A 21981-nucleotide genomic window follows, 5' to 3' on the forward strand; every position below is an offset into this window, starting at 1 on the left:
GGTAGAAGGAGGTCAGTAGACTTTGACTCATAAATTTTTGTAAGCATAATGGCTTGTTGAATAACTCCTAATTGTCTTTAACAACCTTGGTTTCTGTCCTCTTTTTTCCAAATGCAGATATAGCAGATGTCTTCAGCATCTAATTTTTTATTACACTTTCATATGTGCAGTCATACAAGAGCTGGAGTATTTGTTTTGTTAATTCTGTATCTTTATTGTGTAGAACACTGCTAACAAATAGCAGATGCTCAACAAATAATTGTTGCTTAATATTTCAAATCTGTAGTGTTATTCTACCTCCTAATCCCAAATAGCCATCATAACTTTTTAGACTAACATTACTCATTAAGGTAACTTAGTATACAATGAATTTATAAATGTAACCATACAATTTCATGCTTAGAGAACGTTTTCTCTCCATTCTCTCTACCTTTAGACCATTCTGCAGTTTAAATCTTGAACCAAAATGTCATTTAACCATCCTTCTGAACGATAACTCCATAATTAACTCAAGCACCAAAGAAGTCATCTAGCTCTTGATGGTAATAATTAATATTTGTTGAATGCTTATTCTATATCAGGCTCTGTTTTAAGCACATTATATACATTAACTCATTTTATTCTTTCAGCAGCTATGTACACCAGCAGTCCCCCACCTTTTTGGCACCAGGGACTGGTTTCATGGAAGACAGTTTTTCAACAGACTGGTGGCAGGTGGAAATGGTTTCAGGATGAAACTGTTCCACCTTAGATCATCAGGCATTAGTTAGATTCTCATAAGAAGCATGCAACATAGATCCCTCACATGCACAGTTCACAATAGGGTTTGCACTCCTTTGAGAATCTAAGGCTGCTACTGATCTGACAGGAGGCGGAGCTCAGGCAATAATGTTCGCTCGTCCACCACTCATCTCCTGCCACGTGGCCCAGTTCCTAACAGGCCATGGACTGCTACTGCTTCACGGCCTTGGGGTGGGGGACTCCTAATATACAGTATTAAAGTCAGATGAAGAAACAGGAACAGAGAGGTAAAATAACCTGCCAGGTGATAAAAACTAGGATTTGAACCCAGACAATCTGAACCCAGCCACCCTGTCACGCACAGGAGCCTACTTTGCAAGTATTTGGCCTTCCAGGGAATGAGATGTCCACATCCCATCACCACCACCACCACTATTCCACATTTAACAATTAGACCTATACAGGTGTAACCATATTCACATGTAACAGTGGATTAAATTTAAACTTTTAGTTGTGTTAATTCACTGCAAATCAGCTTATGTGTCTTGTAAGTAGTAAGCAACTTGAAAGTACCTGTTGTTGCTTATGACAAGATAAATTAGATCACCAAATCTTTATATTTAGTAACTTCATCATCACTTAGAAATCAACCGCTGGGCCGGGCGCGGTGGCTCACGCCTGTAATCCCAGCACTTTGGGAGGCCGAGGCTGGTGGATCACGAGGTCAGGAGATCGAGACCATCCTGGCTAACACGGTGTAACCCCATCTCTACTAAAAATACAAAAAATTAGCCGGGCGTGGTGGTGGGCGCCTGTAATCCCAGCCATTAGGGAGGCTGAGGCAGGAGAATGGCGTGAACCCGGGAGGCAGAGATTGCAGTGAGCCGAGATCGCGCCACTGCACTCCAGCCTGGGCGACAGAGCAAGACTCCGTCTCAAAAAAAAAAAAAAAAAATCAACCACTGTTAGGAAATTCTTTTTTTTTTTTGTCTCTCTTAAATTCCTCTTAATCTAAATAAAGACATTTTATTTTGTCTCAGGATACAGAGGTCAATTGAATATAGCAAATTTTGTCAGTGTTGTAAAAAATCTGGAGAGGAATGTAAACGGCTCATCTTGTGTCTGGCCTCTAATTGAATCAGTCAGCTATGGTGGGGTTAGGGGACAGATCCGTGTATTTACTTGCATAGGACAAAAATTAGTCATTTGTGAGTGTTCACATACTTCCACCTCTCCCAACCCACCAAAGAGAATTGTAATTTGACAGTACAATAATCCCTTCCCCTACTCTTAAAAAAGTTGATCTTACAAGGTCAGTCCTATGTTTTTATGAAAAAGAATTAGAGAATGAGTAGAAAGGAACTAGTCAAGAAAAGCAGAAGATTTGGGTTGATAGACATAAAGTGCTGAGAATGAGAGGAAGAGAGAGAGATCGTGAAATTCCTGGGCTGGGAATAAAGACTGTGTGTAGGTAGGACAGCCTTTGGTGAAGGAGACACTTTGGAGAGCATGGTGTGTGAAAACACTTAAAGGAAAATTAAAGGGAATTAAGAGGAAATTGAAGGGAAGGAGTATATGAGAAGGGTTGCTTTGTGGTTATAAGCTGAATTTTCTTTAATGTATTTTGAAAGACCCCGGTAAAGGAAGGAATTTCTTTTAATTTTGCAGAGAATAAGGAGTTGTCCAATTAGGTGTTGAATTGTTCTTCCTTGGAACTCTCAAGAGAGGAGTTGTGTTTAGAGATAGATTTGGGAGCTGTAAGCAAGTAGATGTGTTATGAGTCACAGTGCTGAGGGCAAGAATATAAAGAAGAGATGAAGGCCAAGAAGAAACTTAGAGAACACAAAATAGAAAAGCTCAGAAAGCAGGGGTACCAGGAAAAGGGACTAAAATAGTCATCATAAGGTAGGATAATAAGAGGCCATGCACAGTGACTCACACCTGTAATCCCAGCACTTTGGGAGGCCAAGGCGGGTTAGAGATCAGCATGAACAACATAAGGAGATCTCGCCTCTGCAAAAAAATGAAAAATTAGCCAGGTGTGATGGCGTACACATGTAGTCCCAGCTACTTGGGAGGCCGAGGTGAGAGCATCACTTGAGCCTGGGTGGTTGAGGCTACAGTGAACCATGATCACACCACTGTACTCTAACCTGGATGACAGAGCAAGACCCTGTCTCAAAAAAAAAAAAAAAAGAAAAAAGGAGAAACTGATTTCAAGGAGCCAAGAAAAGAGACAGATTCAATAGTGGAGGATGGGCAAAATATCAAATGCTGCAGAGGCAGAGACCGTGGTGTGCTGGAGCCACATTGTTAAATTTTCACAATTGTATTGAGCCAATCGTTATGCATGGTATTATTAAAACTTAAATTGAATACAGTTAAACAAATTATATTAAAAATAAAAGTAATAAATACACAAAGCATACCACTTCCTAATTACTTTACATTGCTGAGATGATTCATGCCCATGGTATCTGAGTAATGGAAATACACTGTAATATTTGTGCTGCTTTTAAATCAGTCATGGTGGGAGTATTTACACCACAAAAATTGGCAAACACTACCAATCAGGGCATTTTTCTCTGCAAAGAGAGCCAGTTAAATATTTACCAGCATGCCACTGAGAAAATAGAATTGAAGTCAAGAAAAGTCTAATGGATTTAGCAAGAAGGAGATGACATATACTTAAGTTTCAGTAGAAAGGTAGGTGACAAAAACCACAGTAAAGTGGGTTGAGGAGTGAAATAATAAAAAATTAAAAACATGTGTTCAAGTAAGTTTGAGAACTTGAATTAAACCGAGAAGCAGATTGTTATTGTTGATGATGGTTTTGTTTTTTAAATTACAAGATTTGCAGAGTACATACTATGCTAATGTACTTTATTAATCTCCAAAAATGAAGACCATATGCAAATTTATTTTATGGTAGAACCTTTTCTGTTGGAAAATCTTAGGGAACAAGTTATCTATAGAATACATTTTGGGAAATGCTGCTCTTGTATTTCACAATTAAGATGATACTGATTGTAAAGTTTGAGATTAATATTCTTGTTTTTAAAGTTTCATACTTTTTAAAAGAAATTTTGTCAACAATGGATGTTGAATTTTACTGAGTACTGTTTTTGTCATTTTTTGTAGTAATCATACAGTTTTTTGACCTAGTGCTGTGACACATTTTAATAGATTTTCAAATATTAAATCCTCTTTGCCTTTCTGAGATAAATGTAACTTGATTATGGTGGTTCATTATTTTAATAGAGGATTTAATTTGTTAATTAGCATTTTATTTATTATTTAAAATCAATATTGATAAGTGGGACTGATATTTTTCTCTGTTGTCAGGTTTTAATATCAGTGTTATGACACTCCAGAAAAGTTAATTATGTCACTGTATTTTTTCCTACTGAGAAACAGCTTATGTAGTAAGAAAATTATCTCTTCCTTGAAAGCTTTAAAAAATCAACTATAAAACTAATAGCTTTTGGAGGAAGTAATTCTTTGATAAGTTTTCAATTATTTCCATTGTTAATTATTTTTCTGTATCTTAAGTCAACTTCACCATTTATTTCATTTCAGACAATTTAGTCTGAGTAAACTGCCCTTGGCCTGCCTTATTATTTACTTAGGTTCTGGTAAAAATCCCATCCCAGATGTAAAATCATTGTGTGAGTAGAGATGAACAGCCCCTGTCTAACGTGGGCTGTGTTTAAGTGTGAGGCAATTGTCTGCTGTCTTCACAGCCCAGTTCTCTGGCTTCTAGGGATGATGGGTAGGGTGTTTATAATCGAATGAATATCAACTAATCTTGAGTTAATTGACCAGATGGCAGAGGTGAAAAAACGGCAATCCTTGGTGTCTACTCCCCCCAGAATGGATCTTGTCTCTGCCCTACTGTGTTTCACGTCTGGGGACGATTCCTTCTAAGATACAGTGCAGTTCTGAATGGGTTCAGAAGGAAGAGGACTGGTAGCAGGAGGGGGTCTGGGGGAAAGGTTACCTAAGTCTGCCTGACTCTGACAGTAGTAAGAACCAGCCAAGTGTTCTGTTTGATCCAACACTTGGGGCTACACACTAGGAATAGATACCAGTTTCTAGAAATCTTTACTTTTTGCCCATCTACTTCTGAAGAAATACCTATGTATTTCAAAGGAAAATTGGCACAAGTATCAAGGAAAGCTGGTACAACTTAATCTTAACCTGGAATCAACTTCTTTAATTTTTACATACAGATTTGGTTCCGTTTTTTAGATTAAAATTTTTTCCTTTGTTTTCACGTATTTGAGCCCTTTTTAATAGTTGCCTTAAATGTAAAAAAAAAAAAAAAAAAAAAAACCCAAGTGGTAATCTGTCATAGATAAAGTGTTTCTCATCTCTCATGTGTTCTGCCTGTTGTGTGTAATGAGCGGTTTCGCTGTGGGTGCTCCTTTCATTTCTGGCTCACACATTAGAGTGTGTTTATGTAAATTGCTGTGATACCGGTCAGCAGTCACAGCCAGAAAACATAAAACATGTGGGCATTACACACTGACACATTAGCTCTTTCTAAAGAAGAACATGTCCCATTCTGAAAAGAAAATTGTTGCTTTGTTTTTGATATTGAGTCTGTATTAAAAAGTTTTTTTTTATTTTTGAGACAGGGTCTCACTGTTGCCCAGGCTGGAGTGCAGTGGTGTGATCATAGCTCACTGCAGCCTTGAACTCTGGGACTCAAGAGTTCCTCCTGCTTCAGCCTCTTGAGTAGCTGGGACTACAGGCACATGCCACCATGCCCAGCTAATTTTTCTGTTTTTTGTAGAGACAGGATTTCGCTGTGGTGCTCAGGCTGGTCTCCAACTCCTGGGCTCAAGCAATCCGCCTGCCTCAGCCTTCCAAAGTGAAAAGGTTTTCTCTCATTTTTCAAATAGAAGTACTAAACAATGCCAGAGAAATAAATAAACAGGCAAAATACGTTGGCTATAGTTTATATTATTTCCTGCTAGAGTTAACAAAATGGGAAAACGTTTTATCTTCATGGTCTACTACATTTATGCCATGTGTTAAGTAATAAAATAGCTTTTGTAAATTAAAAATTAAAAGGTACAGATTTAAAAGAGAAAATACTGTAGAGTTTCATGTAGGTAAGACTGTGTAGAATGTCGGGTCTCGATGTTGGCGCTATTCAAGCCCTGATGATAAGGCTTTTGGCATTAGATGCTGTTTTGTCTTGATGGAAAATACAGCTATTCTAGGATCCTTGAGCCTTTCATAAGAGATAAGGTTGTGAATCCTAAGACCCTAGGACCATTTACTTAGATGATCTGCTCTCTGGTTCATCCTCTGAAAAGTCTGCTTCGCGAGGGGTGTGCTGCATTTGCCTTGCCTAAGTGGTGTGGCACACAACTGTACTGTCACCTTAGGCTTAATAACCATGTGTCATCTAGAATGAAGTTATATTTTACTAAGGATCGTTTTTGCAATGTATAACTTCTCAAACATTAACTTTCAGGGTTATTAATCCTTTTAAGGTCTAGTTTTTCTTAAGTCTGCGCAGTAATAGAGGTATCATCATTCATGTGACATAAAAGATGGAAAGGGGCTTCATTCATGTTAGTGATGGAAATAGGAAAGTAGGTGAAGTGAATCTAATAGATGTTTCTTTTATGAAATAATTTTTAAAAGATTCTCCAGCCCTGCATGATTTATGATGAATCATTTTGTGGTCTGTTAGTTACTTCTAGAGAATAGAAAGCATCGTAGGCTCAGGGAAAGCAAACATTCAGAATGAAATCCAATAGAGAAGGTAAATTTATTTGGGCATGTACATTTTGGCAGCCTAGGCTGTGTACATGTGTACACATTCTGAACATGTGTGTATATTGAAAATCTTGTTTCTTTTTTATTGTTCAGATTTGAAAGAAGCCAACACTAAACCACAAATATACAACAAGAAGGCCATTTTCTCAAACAAGAGTCAGCCCTTAACAGTAAGTAAAATCAGAATTTATACTGCATTTGTATTGAAAAGTATCCCTTTTAAAGAATATGTAAATTATACATTGTATTTTATTGTAAAATTTCCTAGAGAGTGATTTTTGACTATTATAATACTTTCTGCTATATAATTTTCCAGTCAGTTGGACTATGCAGTGTAACATATTTGTCTAACACAAAACAAAGGTAAGATAGGAAAATGACCTAGAAGTTGAGAAATAACTCAAATCCTTAAAAATGAATCTCTAATTAAAGTCTTTTATATTCATCTTATTTTTCTACTTAAGTAATAATTACATTATTTTAGATTCTTATGATACTTTTAATTAAATTGAGATAAAAATTAAGATTTCTTTCCTGGTTCCCTATTGGCCATGCAGTCATAATCTGTGGTCACAAAGGAGAAAGTAGCTTCATATAAGCCAAAGGTGCTCCATTCTAGGAGGAAGAATTGCTAAGTTCTACCTGGCATTAAAACTACTTCCTTCCTGGAACTGACTAGATTGGGGTAGGATTTCAGAGGCTCCAGGGGCTCCCAAAGTTTTGGGATATCCACCATGGATAGTTTATCCTTCTGAGGCCTAACTATAGGGTTCTAAGACAGTTCTTAGTCCCCAACTTTTTTGGGAAGGAAAAGGAGACCTGTCACTTTAAGGTTTTATGTAGTTTTAGGACTATTGATTTTGGTAAATCATGAGCTATCACAGAATAGCTCATTTTCCTGAAATCTGCAAATAAATGAAATCCACAACATTGAATAAAGAATCATCAGATAGATAGATACAGAAATTAATATAGAGATGTGTATATATGTGGGTTATTATACATATATATGTTTGCTAACTGTCTGCTTCTAGAGGACCTAGAAGCAGTGACTCCCCAGTAGCAAACTAGATCGTGGTTTCCTAATACAGGCTGAGCATCCCAAATCTGAAAATCTGAACTTCAAAATGCTTTCAGATTCCAAACTTTTTGGGCATATAGGTGATGCTCAAATAAAATACTCTTGAAGCATTTTGGATTTTGGATTTTTGGATTTGGGATGCTCAACAAGTAAGTGTTAAGCAAATATTCCAAAATCCAAAAAAATTCAAAATCCGAGATATTTCTGGTCCCAAACATTTTGGATAAGAGATACTCAATCTATACCATTTTTCCTTAAAGGAAACCAGAGCTCTTTGGAGAAGTGGTTAATTCTAAGGCTGGGGCAGGGAAAATACAGGCTGAGCCTGGAGGATGTTGTGGTCAGCCTGAAAGAGCTCCCAGTGGCCAAAGCTGGAACAATTTCATCAATAAAATAACTATGTATAATATTGAATTATAATCTGATTTATAAATAAAATGTATACACGAGTCCAGATTGATATACATAAATGACTGAATAAGTAAATAAATGGGGGGAGAAGAACTCTTTCTTGTAGAAGACTTTAATAAATGTAAAAGGAATGGGGGAAATAGAAAATTGTTGTCACAAAGCCACAGCAGTAATTGCTGCATGCAACTTCCACTAATACTAAAATTAGTGAGTGGGCCAGGCATGGTGGCTCACGCCTGTAATCCCAGAACTTTGGGATGCTGAGGTGGGCGGATCATTTGAGGTCAGGAGTTCGAGACCAGACTAGCCAACATGGTGAAACCCCATCTCTACTAAAAATATAAAAATTAGCTGGGTGTGATGGCGGACGCCCATAATCCCAGCTACTTGGGAGGCTGAGGCATGAGAATCACTTGAACCCAAGAGGTGGAGGTTGCAGTGAGCTGAGATCGCACCACTGTACTACAGCCTGGGCAACAGCAAGACACCCTCTCAAAAAATTAATTAATTAATTAATTAATTGAGTGAAAGTTTAAGGTGAAACAGAATATTTGCATAACCTCAAAGTATCTGCCCCCACTTACTCAGTAATTACAGAAGGAAACATAGTAACTTTACAGTGGAGAATCCTGATGGACACCACCTTAACCACATGATCAAGGTCAATATCAAGGATAATAAGACATAGTGAGCTCATATGCCCCTGATAGAATGTCCTGAAAAGGACACATCATGCCTTTCGAATTCTTCCCAAACATCCTTAATCTCATTTGACTATGAGAAAGCTTTAACCTAAATACAAACACATTCTTCAAAATATCTGACCCTCGCCGTTCAACAGTGTCAGAGGCATAAAAGACACATCTTTGCTAAGGAACCACTACAGATTAGGAGGAGAATATTGCATGACAACTAAATGCAATGTGGGATCCTGGATTGGATCCTAGAGCTGAAAAGGGACATGAGTAGGAAAACTGGTGAAATCCAAATAGTTATAGTATTGTGCCATTCTCAATTTATTAGGTCTTTTTTTGCTTTTATTATTATTTTTAATTAACATATAATTGTACATATTTATGTGGTACAGTGTGACATTTCAATACGTGCATACAATGTGTAATGATCAAATCAGGGTAAGTAGCATATCCATCACCTCAAACACTTATCATTTTTTTGTATTGGGAGCATTCAAAATCTGCTCTTCTAGCTATTGGAAAATATACGATAGGTTGCTGTTAATTATATTCACCCCACAGTGCTATAGATCATTAGAACTGTTCCTTGTATCTAACTGTAGTTTTGTGTCTGGTAACCAATCTCCTGCTATCCCCAGCCCTTCCCAGCCTCTAGTAGCAACTATTCTACTGTCCACTTTTGTGAGATCAACTTTTTAAACTTCGCATATGAGTGAGAACATGTGGTATCTGTCTGCTTATTTCACTTAACATAATCACCACCAAGCTCATCCATATTGTCATGAATGACAGGATTTCATTCTGTTTTATGGCTGAATGGTATTCCATCGTGTATGTGAGCTACAATTTCTTTATCCATTCATCTGTTGCTGGAACTCAGGTGGATGCTGTATGTTGGCTTCAGTGTATCAACACTGATAATTGTGCTGGGACTGCACTGTGGTAACTGGGGGGAAGCTGGCTGAAGGGTACGTAGGAACTCCCTCCACTATCTTTGCAACCTTTCTGTAAGCCTCAGATTATTTCAAGTTAAGTAGTTTTTTAAGGTCACAATGGAGTCACTAAATAATCATTCTCATTAGATTTTCGCTAATTTATAGAGGAAGATTCTGCATTTGCAAATCTTAGAACAGAGTAATGCAGGGGCATTCTTTTCATCAAGACTATTTCTTGAGCTATTTTCTAATCCTTCTCATACACACTCCCATCCCTACCTCTACAAGTCTGGTCTCTATTTAGTGTACTTAATACTTTAGCCAGTTGCTTACAGCCCTCTAGAAACCTGTGAGTGGGAATAACTCCACAAAGCTCTGCCTCCTCGGGAACCACATCTTAGCAGTGTTTTTTGTTGGTGACAGTGAGGGTCTAATTTGAATGTTCACACCAGAACTGTCAAAGTATTTCATGCAATACTTTGAAAAAAATCTCTTGATCCACCAATCATCATTACCCAAGACAGGATTTGAACAAGAATTTAGAACTCGTAGTCTTATATTTGTTTGAATGGGAAGAGGAGAGAAGCAGACCGTATTGTTTCTAGGCAAAATGTCTGGGAATTCAGTGAATACAAGTAGTACTACGGGAACTTTCATTCTTAAAGGAAATCAATGACAGCATTAAGTTGTCTAGAAAATCAGTTTAACTTTAGAAAAGCATAAAGCCGTTTAAAATCAAAAGAGCAAACTCTTAAAAGACAAAGTTAGGAGCAGGTACGTACTTTGGCGTCTGAAAATGAGCGGTCTAAATTCAAGCATTTTGACATGAAAAATGAAATGTGAAGTATTTGGAATTCAACCCTGAATTTTTTTGCCGGTAACTCTTGTGTATGTTCAACTAATTTAGCAAACTGCACTAGTTCACATTTTTTAGGTGAAACAAGAAATAACAGAAGTTGCACCTAAAGTAGTCAAATTTCGTAGAGACAGAAAGTGGAATGGTGCTTACCAGGGGCTGGGGCACTGGAAAGGAACGGGGAGTTAGTGTTTAATGGGGACAGTTTCAGTTTTGCAAGATGAAAGCATCCTGGAGAATGGTTACACAACATTGTGAATGTACTTAATGCCATTGAATGCACACTTAAAATGGTTAAAATGGTAAATTTTATATTGTGTATATTTTATACAGTTTTAAAAATTAAAAAAAAAAGTAACAAGTCTTCAGCAGTTATATTCCACTTCATTGCCAGGGTGTCTGGCTCTAAGGGGAATCTCTGCTTAGAGGACCATTAATCCTTAGGAACCTTTTTTTAAAAAAAAATCTAAAGATGGTTCCTGGACATCATTTACCAACTGGCAGTTTAAATGGCCTGTGTACCATAAATTGTGAGGTTAAAAAAAATCTGGTACACAGGAAACAGTAGAGCTGGGTGGCTGGGAGAGTTGCTTTTGGGGTTAATTTATAACTAAGACAAATGAATCTATAAAAAGAAGAAAAGCCCCATAAGAAATATGCTAACTGATGGTGAGGGAGAAAAAGGGTTTAGATAAAAGATATCTGAACCTGTTTGGTCTCAATGATTTTATGACTGAGGAATTCAATTATAGATGTACTGGGTGGAGCAAATCACAATTCTGTAAATTACTAATAGGACACAATGATCTTTATCATTTTCTGTATGTGCTCACATGCAAAGTTCAGTCCTGCCCTCTGTAAATAAACTCTGTGCCTAGCTATACCCATGCTATGAATTCAGGGCTTGAGTGTTGAAACATAGGCAATGCTTACTGCCCCAACCTTAAAGGCGGGTGGAACTGCGATTAGGAACGAAGACAAATTACTTTTGCTTTTGAATTTTGGCCTTCGGGTTTGTTTCATTTTTGTTCATTTCTTTTCATTTTTATTACTAAAAAGCTGATTTTTTAAAATAAAAAGATCACAACCACACAAAAAAACTATTCTTCTGTAGTTTCTTCCAGTTTTGTTCACATGTGTATGCTTTTTATTTACTGACAGTTACCGTATATGTATCACTTGGCCCTCAGCCTCTTTCACTGTTAGGTCCTATAAATTTTTTATTTCTACGTGGCTTTCAGAGTTTTCATAATGGCAACATAATCTTAGTGATAGCACATAATTTACTAAGCCAGTTTTTAGGTGGCTTCTGGTGTTTTTATTATTGTATAATTATGTTTTATTCTTACACCATTACATACCATGAATATCTTTATGTAAATATTTCACTCAATTAAAAAAATATTTTCTTCAGATAAATTGCCAAGAGAGGAATTTCTTTGTTAAAGTGTTTGAGCAATTAATTACCTTACTCTTGCATTATTAATTTTATGACATTTCAAATTGCTTGGAGGATATATTAATAGCAAATGAACAAAACATACAAAGCATAAATATATTTTGGAAATACATTTAAATGATTTCTGTTAATTTAAATGAATTATCGTTTACTTAAGGCTTTGGGTGTATGATAGTGGTGGGAGGCTGGAGAGTGAAGCGCTTCAATAGTTGTTTAGAGATTAGAACGATGTGAGTGGTTTATTTTTATTTTTATTCTTTAGAGGCAGGGCCTTCCTCTGTTGCTCAGGCTGGAGTGCAGTGGTGCAATCATAGCTCACTGCAACTTCAAATTCCTGGACTCAAGTGACCCTCTTGCCTCAGCCACCGGAGTAGCTGGGACTACAGGCACACACCACTGCACCTGGCTAATTGCTAAATTATTTTCAGAGATGAGGCCTTGCTATGTTGCTCAGACTGGTCTCAAACGTCTGGCCTCAAGCAATCCTCCTGCCTTGGCCTCCCAAATGGTGTTTTTTTAAAAAACCCAGCTTAATAGCAAAGAAGTTACAGATTATTTCCTGAGGCTATGTCAAATTTAAATAAAATGTAAAGACTGTGCTGTGGGTCCCTTTCGACCTTTAAGTCTAAGTTGCTAGTTATTAGGAAGAAATGATTGCTTTTGAAAATGCAGACTTAACAAAGTAGGACTTTCATAGAGATAAGTTCAAATCAGTTTTTAAAAAATATTCATTTAAAACCAAATAGTTTTAAATTTGTGGTTTGAATATTTGAGAAACAAATTTAAGAATAAAGATATAATAAGAATTTTAAGATACAAAACTATATGTTTACAATATATTAAAATGAATAGGAAAAAGATTATGGGTGAAACTCTCCTTTTTATTCTCAACTTTCTGTTTGGGGGTTCAGTGTCTCCTTCCACAGTTTTCTTTGCCTCAAATAAATAAAGCCAATTATGAGCTCTACAGTCTGAGTTATAGCATTCTTGGTTCTTTGGGTACCGCCAATAACTTATATATCACAAATAATACATATACAGTGTTACATAGTAAGTGCTCAGTAATTGGAAGCTAGTTCCATGGGGCAAAAGGAAAGCAACTGTGTTCTCTTTCATACTGTTCTAGTTTTTTTTTTTCCTTTAAGCTCGTGACTTCTTGTTCTTCAGTCCAGATCCTGTGATCTGAAATAATTTAAATTATTAAAAGTTAGATATTTTTAACCTTTTATACTCCCACTAGACAGGACATAGGAAATTTAGTGACGTAAGCATCTTTAATAATCTTTAAAAGTCATAAGACTTGGTGGCTGGGACAAGAAACAATTAGGTATAAATTTCAGGGAAATACCATAATGGCATGACTTTTGTTTTCTTTTGTTAACAAGCCACATGGCTTTCCTCTCAAGCCCAAGGAATACATAGTGTGCTCTCCTTTTAAGATTTCAGTTTTGTCTGCATCACAGAGATGTATGTTTCCCTAAGTTTGCTCACTATAATTTGTGATTGCTATTTTTCTTATCTGCGAAGGAAGTACAGCAGCTCCCACTGGGGAAATACCATGTTAAGTTGATCCTAAAATAAGAAATCTAAGGGAAAGGTCACATCCTAATAACTTGTGCAAATCTAAATTCCCATGGAGCTTTACAATCATTTTGTAGGAGTAGAGTATTAAAAAATCTATTATTGAACTTCTTCCAGATAGTGTCGTAAAATTGAAGTACTTTTATATACAGAAGTAACCACTAAATTATAAATACAATTGACAAGACCTAATTTTTTAAGCAATCTATTATGAATATGTAGAGAAATCTGGCATGACTAATAAACCACAAAATCTTTCTTGTCACTTTCACTGGAAATATAAAGTATATTACTCATGTAGTATTGTGATAATTACATACAATAGTAATTTCCTATTACTATAGAGATATTTAATACTCAATTTTTACTTTTTTTTTTTTTTTAACTGATGCTGACCTTTTAGTTATACTTTGGAAGAACCTTAACCATGTTGTTCCAGGGAAATTCACTGCTTTGGGAGCCAGGTCACTGAGTTACTGTCTTTCCTCTTCTGTTCTTTGGCCATCGTTTAAGTTTCCTTACCTGTTAAGTATGAAAGGTTTATGTTAAGGATCAATTAGGATCAAATATATAAAGGGCTTAGAAATAATTTACGGCGTATATTTATGGTATTACTGTAATAATTGCCTTGACTTTTTTATCTTTTCCAAATGAATAAATCAAAATAGAAAGAGGTTGAGTAACTTACTCGAGCTAACAGTCACCGGTACACGCTAATCAGTGCCCCACTCACTGGTCAAGTCTAAGTAATTCTTCAAGGGATGGAATGTAAATGGAAACTGCTCCCTTATGCTGCATACAGAGGTATTATATTTTGCAGTAAGGATTGATTGTTTCCTAGCACGTAGTAACTAACCTGTTTTGAGGATGCGTTGTTAGAAATGCATCTTGGACATTTATGTATATATACGTGCATATATATATGTATGTATGTATGCATGTATGTATCGCTAGAGGAATGTGCGTCCTTGCTTACTACAAATTAAAGCTGAACAGAATGTGGTGTTTGTCTTTTGGTATTGTCTGAATAAATACCAGTATCTACTAGTATTTATTTCCTTGCTGGTAATAATGTGTTTTCATTAATTTAAGATTTATAGGAACATACTTGGGTGCTCTGCCTGCTAGAAACTGATCTGTAGCATGAGCCATTTGTTGAAATTACTTAGATATTTCTGCATTTATTTATTTCTGTTTCAGACCCCACAATAACTATATTACTATAAGAAATATAGGCCAGACACAGTGGGTGGGTCACACCTGTAATCCCAGGAGTTTGGGAGGCCAGGTGGGTGGGTTACACCTGTAATCCCAGCAGTTTGGGAGGCCCAGGCGGGAGGATGGCTTGAGGCCAAGAGTTGGAGACCAGCGTAAGCAACATAGTGAGACCCTGTCTCTGCAAAAATTAAAATAAAAAAATTAGCCAAGCATGGTGGCGCCCGCCAGTAATCCCAGCTACTCAGGTGGCTGAAGCAGGAGGATCACTTGAGCAGGGAGGTCAAGGCTGCAGTGAGCCATAATTGCACCACTGCACTCCAGCCTGAGGGACAGAGTGAGACCCTGTCAAAGAAAAAGAAAAGAGAAGAGAAGAGAAGACTAAATTGTTTTTTACATGCTTATCTATGTGATGTGAGTTCAAAGAATCTCTGCAATGATTCAATATCTTTTTAATATTTTTGTTTGGGAAAAGCATTAAGCTCCTTCATTGTGTTAATTAATTCAGTTTTCTCTTTTATGTTATACACCAGCATGAAAAGTGTGAGATGTTAGAGGCCCACATCAGTACCCTACCACATATTTACCAGGAAAAGCTGACTTTATGCTTAATGGCAGCAGTCACTCCTTTAAAATGTGTGGCCTCTGTGTCCGATGGCGTGGACTCACTTCCTTTAAGTTCATGTCCTTCTGAAGATCAGCTGGGCTGGGATGAGTGGTGGCTGGCATGTGGTGGAGTGTCTTGCTTCCCTCTGATACATGGAAGTTATAAAAAGTCTCACTAATGAATATTCTTAATATATATGGGGTAACTAATTTATGCATCAGACTTTGGAATAAAAGTAATAGCAACAGCAAATGAGAGTCTAAGAATAATTCATTTTTTTGGTACACTTCTGCCCCCAGGTGCCAAATGCTGCAGGGTGGAGGCGGAGGGAGACAGAAAATCTTTCTGTATAGGAACCTACTGATCGCTGCTACTATAAATTTTTCTAACCATTTTATTTCCATTGATTATTGTTTTAATTCAGGTTTTCCTTATTCCTCATTTGGGTTATTGCAGATTAGCTCTCTGACCAAGCAATCCATCGTTTCCATCATCCTCCAGTCCATAGTTATATTTCATCCCCTTTCAGAGAGCATTACAGACTCTGTGGTCGGCCCAGCCTACCTCTTCGATGTCATCACCTCCACCTGCTCCCACAAATCTTATGGGTCAGACACACCAGGCTGCTCAGTGTCCTCTCACAGTGCTGAGTTTATGACTGGGATGGATTGATTTTCATACTATTGTTGATTCAACATTTTTTATAGTGTACTTCTTGAGAACAGAGACCATGTTCAGGGATCCCTAGTGCTTAACACAATTCCTACCAAATATTATGCAAGTAATAAAATTGCAGTGTCATTGAACATTTTCAGATATGCATTTATTTCTACTAATTAATCTTAGTAGTATTAGCAGCCTTGACTAAATATTATTTCTAAATTTATCAACATGCGATGCAAAGCATGCTACAGAATTGAATTAAGAAAAGAATTTCCATGAGAGATATGCATTTACAATTTTGTAGATTTAATCTTTGCATAGACTTTTTTGTTGCAGATACTGAAAATGAATCCATAAAAATACATAGATCCCTTTACTAGCCACTTTTAATTTAGGGATGAGGAATATTCAGTTCACAGACTGGCTAGCGCTTTTTAGCTTTCTTTAGCGTTTGAAGCAGGGCTTCTAAGTCACATGAAAGACTAGACTAGTTATTGGCATTTAAATTTTTTGGCTCCTACTTGTATGTATTATTTATTAAACAAGTAGTTATTGCACTACCTTTATGTATGCAGCACTGTTTTAGACAAAATAGAATTGTGACATATTCCTTGCTCATGGTCTTGTTTCAAAGACAATACCTACAACTGAAAGAATTAAATAATAGAGCCAGGCAATATCTGATTGAGGAAAAGCATGCAGTAAAAGTTCAGAGAAGAAGATACACGTGCAGAACTGGAATGGTCAGTAGTTGCTTCATGAGATGGTTGCACTGAGCTGAACCCTTAAGTAAGGATGTGGATACATGAGAAGGAAGAAGCTGGAAATTTTAAACATGAGGAGCTTCATGGGGAAAGAATTTCAAGCTATCAAAAGATATCAAAGATTGAGGAATTTGGACTTGGTCTGGGAGGTATTGGGGATCTTGAAGATTTGGGGGTAGGGAAGTGATATGAGAAAAGCTGTGTTTGGAAGGCACAAGTGAAACAGAGTTGGGTTTTTTTGTTTGTTTGTTTGTTTGTTTCAGATAGGGTCTCACTCTGTTGCTCAGGCTGGAGTGCAGTGGTACCATCTTGGCTCACTGCAACCTCAACCTCCCAGGCTGGAGTGATCCTCCTGCCTCAGCCTCCCAAGTAGCTGGGACTATAGGCATACAACACCATGCCTAGCTAATTTTTGTATTTTTTTTTAATAGAGGTGGAATCTTGCTATGTTGGCCAGCCTGGTCTTGAACTCCTGAGCTCAAGCCATCCTCCCACCTCAGCCTCCCAATTAGCTGGGACTATAGGCATACAACACCATGCCTAGCTAATTTTTGTATTTTTTTTAATAGAGGTGGAATCTCGCTATGTTGGCCAGCCTGGTCTTGAACTCCTGAGCTCAAGCCATCCTCCCACCTCAGCCTCCCAAAGTGTTGAGATTATGGGCGTGAGCCACTGTGCCCAGCTAAAAGAGAGATTTTGATAGCTTATATGATTTGATGACTGAATAAAAAATAAAGAGGATGAAAAAAGTGAAAAATGAATTTTTGGCTGATAAATAGAGAGATGGAGGTATTAAAAGAAATTGGGAAGAGAGACTCTGTTTCAGGAGGAAGAGGGATTAGCTTGATTTTTGGATTTGATGAAGATGTGAAGTTAGGTGACCAGACCTCGATTCAGATTTTAGAATCAGATTCTTTGATTTGGTGTCATTAACATTGATTGAAGAATGTTTTGAAAGCTGAGGTATTAAGAAACAACACAAAGGTGGAGTTTAAAAGAGGAAGTTGAGCGTTTGGAGAGAGTGCCATGCCAAAGGAGGGGACTTTTAAGAAAAGGAAGACAACACTTAGTACTTCTGTGTACCCAGCCTTGTAGGAATAACTTTACCTGTGTAATCTTATTTTATTCTCACAGTACCATGTAAAGTATGAATTATCATTGTCCCTATTTGACAGGTGAATTAAGTGAAGTTTATTGTGGTTAAATAACTTGCCTGAATGTCGTGCTGCTGGTGCAAGGTTAATCTGGATTTAAACTGAGATCTGTCTGTCTAACCCCCAAGCCCACATATTTTTTTAATTGAAATGCTGTAAAATGGTAATGAAAGGTCAAGAAGAATAAAAAAAAAAAAAGAGTAAGGCCATTAGAATGTTCAAGGAGAAGATCATTGTTTAAGATTATAAAAGCATAGTGGTAGGAATATTTCAGCATTTAGAAGGTAATAGTAAATTAATGGAGAAAGTGACCCTAGACCATTGCTAATTTGGGCAGCGCATAGGACAGTTCTCTTCTGAGGCAGCTGAGTCAAGTACAGCAGGGAAGAGTGCTTATCAGTGGAGAAGGTGGGAATGGTGTTGGAGAGGTCCCAGAATAAACATTAAGTAATCCCAGCACTTTGAGAGGCTAAAGCGTGCAGATCACCTGAAGTCAGGAGTTCAAGAGCAGCCTGGCCAACATGGTGAAATCCCGTTTCCACTAAAAATACAAAAATTAGCCACGTGTGGTGGCACTCACCTGTAATCCCCGCTACTTGGGAGGCTGAGGCAGGAAAATCTCTTGAACCCAGGAGGTGGAGGTTGTAGTGAACCGAGATCGTGCCACTGCACTCCAGGCTGGGCAACAGAGCAAGACTCTGTCTCAAAAGAAAAAAAAAGAATAGACATTAAAAAGACACAGACGATGTGAGAAAAAAGACTGTTCCCACCAAGTTTAGAAGAAAGGATAATGAGGTTGATGTGCCTGCTGTGCGGGGGGGATAAGAGAAAGGTGTCAGGCAAGCATAGATGTATAAAAGCACTAGTTACAACTATACTTTGAAAGTCATATTTTACCTGGAAGAAATCTCAAAAAACAAAGACTACATGGCAGTTAAGTGACCCAAATCAAGTCACTTTCCCTCTTCAGGCCTCAGTTTTCCCATATGTTAGACAGGTTAAATTAGGTGAGACAAACTGATCTTTTAGGACCATTCTATAATACTGTGCTTAACTTTCTAAGCATTCTGGAATGGAGCAGCCTTGATCTTTTCACAGATACGTCAACCATATAGCTTTATTTATAAAAGGAACATGTTGAGATAACTAAAATTAGAGTTAATATCTTCATAGGTACAAAGAAACTTTTAGAACTTACGTCCACAAGTCAGAATTTCTGGATGAATTCCTTTTTCCTCTTATTAAAAATTGTTAAGATGTCTGATTAGACTAGTTGTAAATTCCCTTGAAAGCAAGGATGATATCCTGCTCTCTACTGTGTCCTCAGCATCAAGGACAGTGCCTAACACAGAACAACTACCAATGAATATTTACGAAATGAATGAAAGTTTGAACTGCAAAATTAAATGCCACCAATAAAGAGGCTTTGTGGGCGAGCGTAGTGGCTCAAGCCTGTAATTCCAGCACTTTGGGAGGCTGAGGCGGGCGGATCATTTGAGCTCAGGAGGTCAAGACCAGCCTGGCCAATATGGTGAGACCCCGTCTCTACTAAAAATACAAAACATTGGCTGGGCGCAGTGGCTCACACCTGTAATCCCAACACTGGGAGGCTGAGGTGGGCAGATTGCCTGAGGTCAGGAGTTCAAGACCAGCCTGGCCAACATGGTAAAACCCTGTCTCTACTAAAAATACAAAAATTAGCCAGGTGTGGTGGCAGACACCTATAATCCTAGCTACTTGGGAGGCTGAGGCAGGAGAATCACTTCAACCCAAGAGGCGGAGGTTGCAGTGAGCCAAGATCACGCCGTTGCACTCTAGCCTGGGCGACAAGAGCGAGACTTTGTCTCTAAATAAATAAATAAATAAAAGTATAAAATATGAGCCAGTGTCGTGGTGTGCACCTGTAGTCCCAGATACTCGGGAGGCTGAGGCAGGAGAATCGCTTGAACCCAGGAGGTGGAGGTTGCAGTGAGCCGAGATTGCACCACTGCACTCCAGCCTGGGTGACAGAGCGAGACTCCGTCTCAAAAATAAAAAAATAAATAAATAAATAAATAAATAAAGGCTTAGTATAGAACTCTTCCCATTCTTTTTTCTCCTCTTTGATTTTTTTTTTTTTTCTCAATCTCTTCCATGACAATTCAGGGACACATTAATTGTGCAAAAGGCAGTCACTTGTCTGTATTGTCTATTTTTATATCACTTAAATTGGTTTTTCATTTGGTTGCTATGTTGACATTTTGTGAAAAGGGAACTAAACTTGTGAATTGACTGACAGTGGAAATCGTAGGATTTTCAAAAATAAGTTTTGTAGTTACTTAAAAATTAGCATTCCAGTTTTCGGTCGTTCATTAGTTTAAATGTTACCAATAATATTTTCTTTATAAAAAGAAATTATGTTTTATATTGTAGAGGAAAAATGATTTAGAAAAACAGAAATCTATTTCTGAACAAATTTAGTGATGCTGATGTAAGAAAAAGAAAACCACAAGAAGTCATCCCAAATTTAGTAATGCTTCCTATCTTAAACACATGATTTCACTTGTCTTCTGGCTAGCTAAAGGTTACAAAATGTCACCATAATACCTTTTACTTCCTTATGAGTTCTTGCTACTCCACCCCCTACCCCCAAATATGGTAGATCGAGTTGTAAAAACCCTGAAGTATGACAGTATAGTTTATTGCACTTATAGTTAGAATTATTCTGCCAAGATGAGCTGAGAAATGGAGGAAATGGATTTAAATTTACAGCAGTCCAGTGATACACAATATGTGTTTTCCAGACCACTGAAACAGCAAGCCAACTTTTAACTTTAATACTTCATACAGTGGAAAAGTTACAGCTGTAATAAAATCAACAGATACATCTCTGGTTAATGTTCTCAAATGAGAAAATTGACTGCAAGAACATTTGTCCAAATACATGTTTTTATATATTTTATGCTACTTTCCAGAATATTAACAGTTTTACATAGCGCTGTTTTGGAAGTCACTCATTGTTTTCATCTTTCTGATTAAGAAATAGGGCCAAAGTTGTACATTGCACTGGTAGTAGACTTTTAAAGATGTTTTTGTCTCTTTTTCAGTACTAAGCTTCAAGTTCATAGATTATCCTTGATCTTTCCTTTCCCTAGGTGGAGATTTAGAGTATTTGTTTATGTGAGATATATATAAAAAAAAGGAGATTTTAACAAATGACTGTTTGATTCTTGGGTAGAAACTAATACTGATCAAGACCAACCAAGTATTCAGACAAGATCGGGCGTGTTCAGGGTGGTACGGCCATAGACGACAACCAAGTATTCAAACATTGAGTGTTCAGTGGAGGCTGTACAGATATCCTGGGTTTTGATTCAAGATAGTGAGATAGCCATCCTATGAGAATGTGAACTTGAAATAAGATTTTGATTACTTTGTTTCCTCCTTTAAAGGTTTGTTCAATTTTAACTATTTTTTTCAAAATCTGCATTATCACAGTATATTTTAAAAGAAAGACTAATTTACTGTGATATATTTGGGAGTTACCTTGAAAGAGATTATCTTGTAATTTAAAATACCAGAGGTAGAGTGAAGAGTCAGGTGGTAAAAGAGAGGGAAACTGGATGTTTGTACCCGGTTTGCTTCTTCCCCTTTGTTCTGCTGCTGGTTTTATTTTAGCTGTTCTGTTTGCCTCACCGCAGGCAGCGTCACCACTCGGGTTCCAATCTTCTGGACGTAGAGTTTTCAAACCATCTATAAATTAGCAGTCTAAGTAGAACTTTGGCAAATGAGGTTGCCAACAAGCATTTTCTTTATATTTAGATAATTTGAGCTCATGGCCTCTGGGCATTTGGTAAGAAGTCCAGTAAAGAGAAGCCTAAAGAACAGAATCTTTGTTATGAGTAGTCGCCTTTTTCCACTCAGCAGTTTGATTCCAAGCACCCTGAGAAAAACTAGAGACATAGCCTAGTTGGCAGGTTTTTTGAAGAGAATGAGAAGCCCAAACCAAAAGATAATGAAGACCACAGCAGAGAACTACCGAGG

At 37.3% G+C, this 21981-nt stretch overlaps 1 protein-coding gene across 6 annotated transcripts in view; it reads left to right on the forward strand.

Annotated features, from left to right (window-relative positions):
• Positions 1-21981, forward strand: part of PPARG (peroxisome proliferator activated receptor gamma) — a 146045-nt gene that overhangs the window by 17286 nt on the left and 106778 nt on the right. For 3 of the 6 annotated variants that reach the window (XM_034955815.3, XM_034955816.3, XM_034955814.3), the window contains exons 2-3: positions 437-542; positions 6631-6707. The gene's annotated coding sequence lies outside the window, so the exon portion shown is untranslated. The remainder of the gene's footprint in view (positions 1-436; positions 543-6630; positions 6708-21981) is intronic. The other 3 variants (XM_034955813.4, XM_008951714.5, XM_063602181.1) reach the window with 1 other exon arrangement.

The sequence above is a fragment of the Pan paniscus genome, chromosome 2 (genome assembly GCF_029289425.2).
Source record: "Pan paniscus chromosome 2, NHGRI_mPanPan1-v2.0_pri, whole genome shotgun sequence".
NCBI lineage: Eukaryota > Metazoa > Chordata > Mammalia > Primates > Hominidae > Pan > Pan paniscus.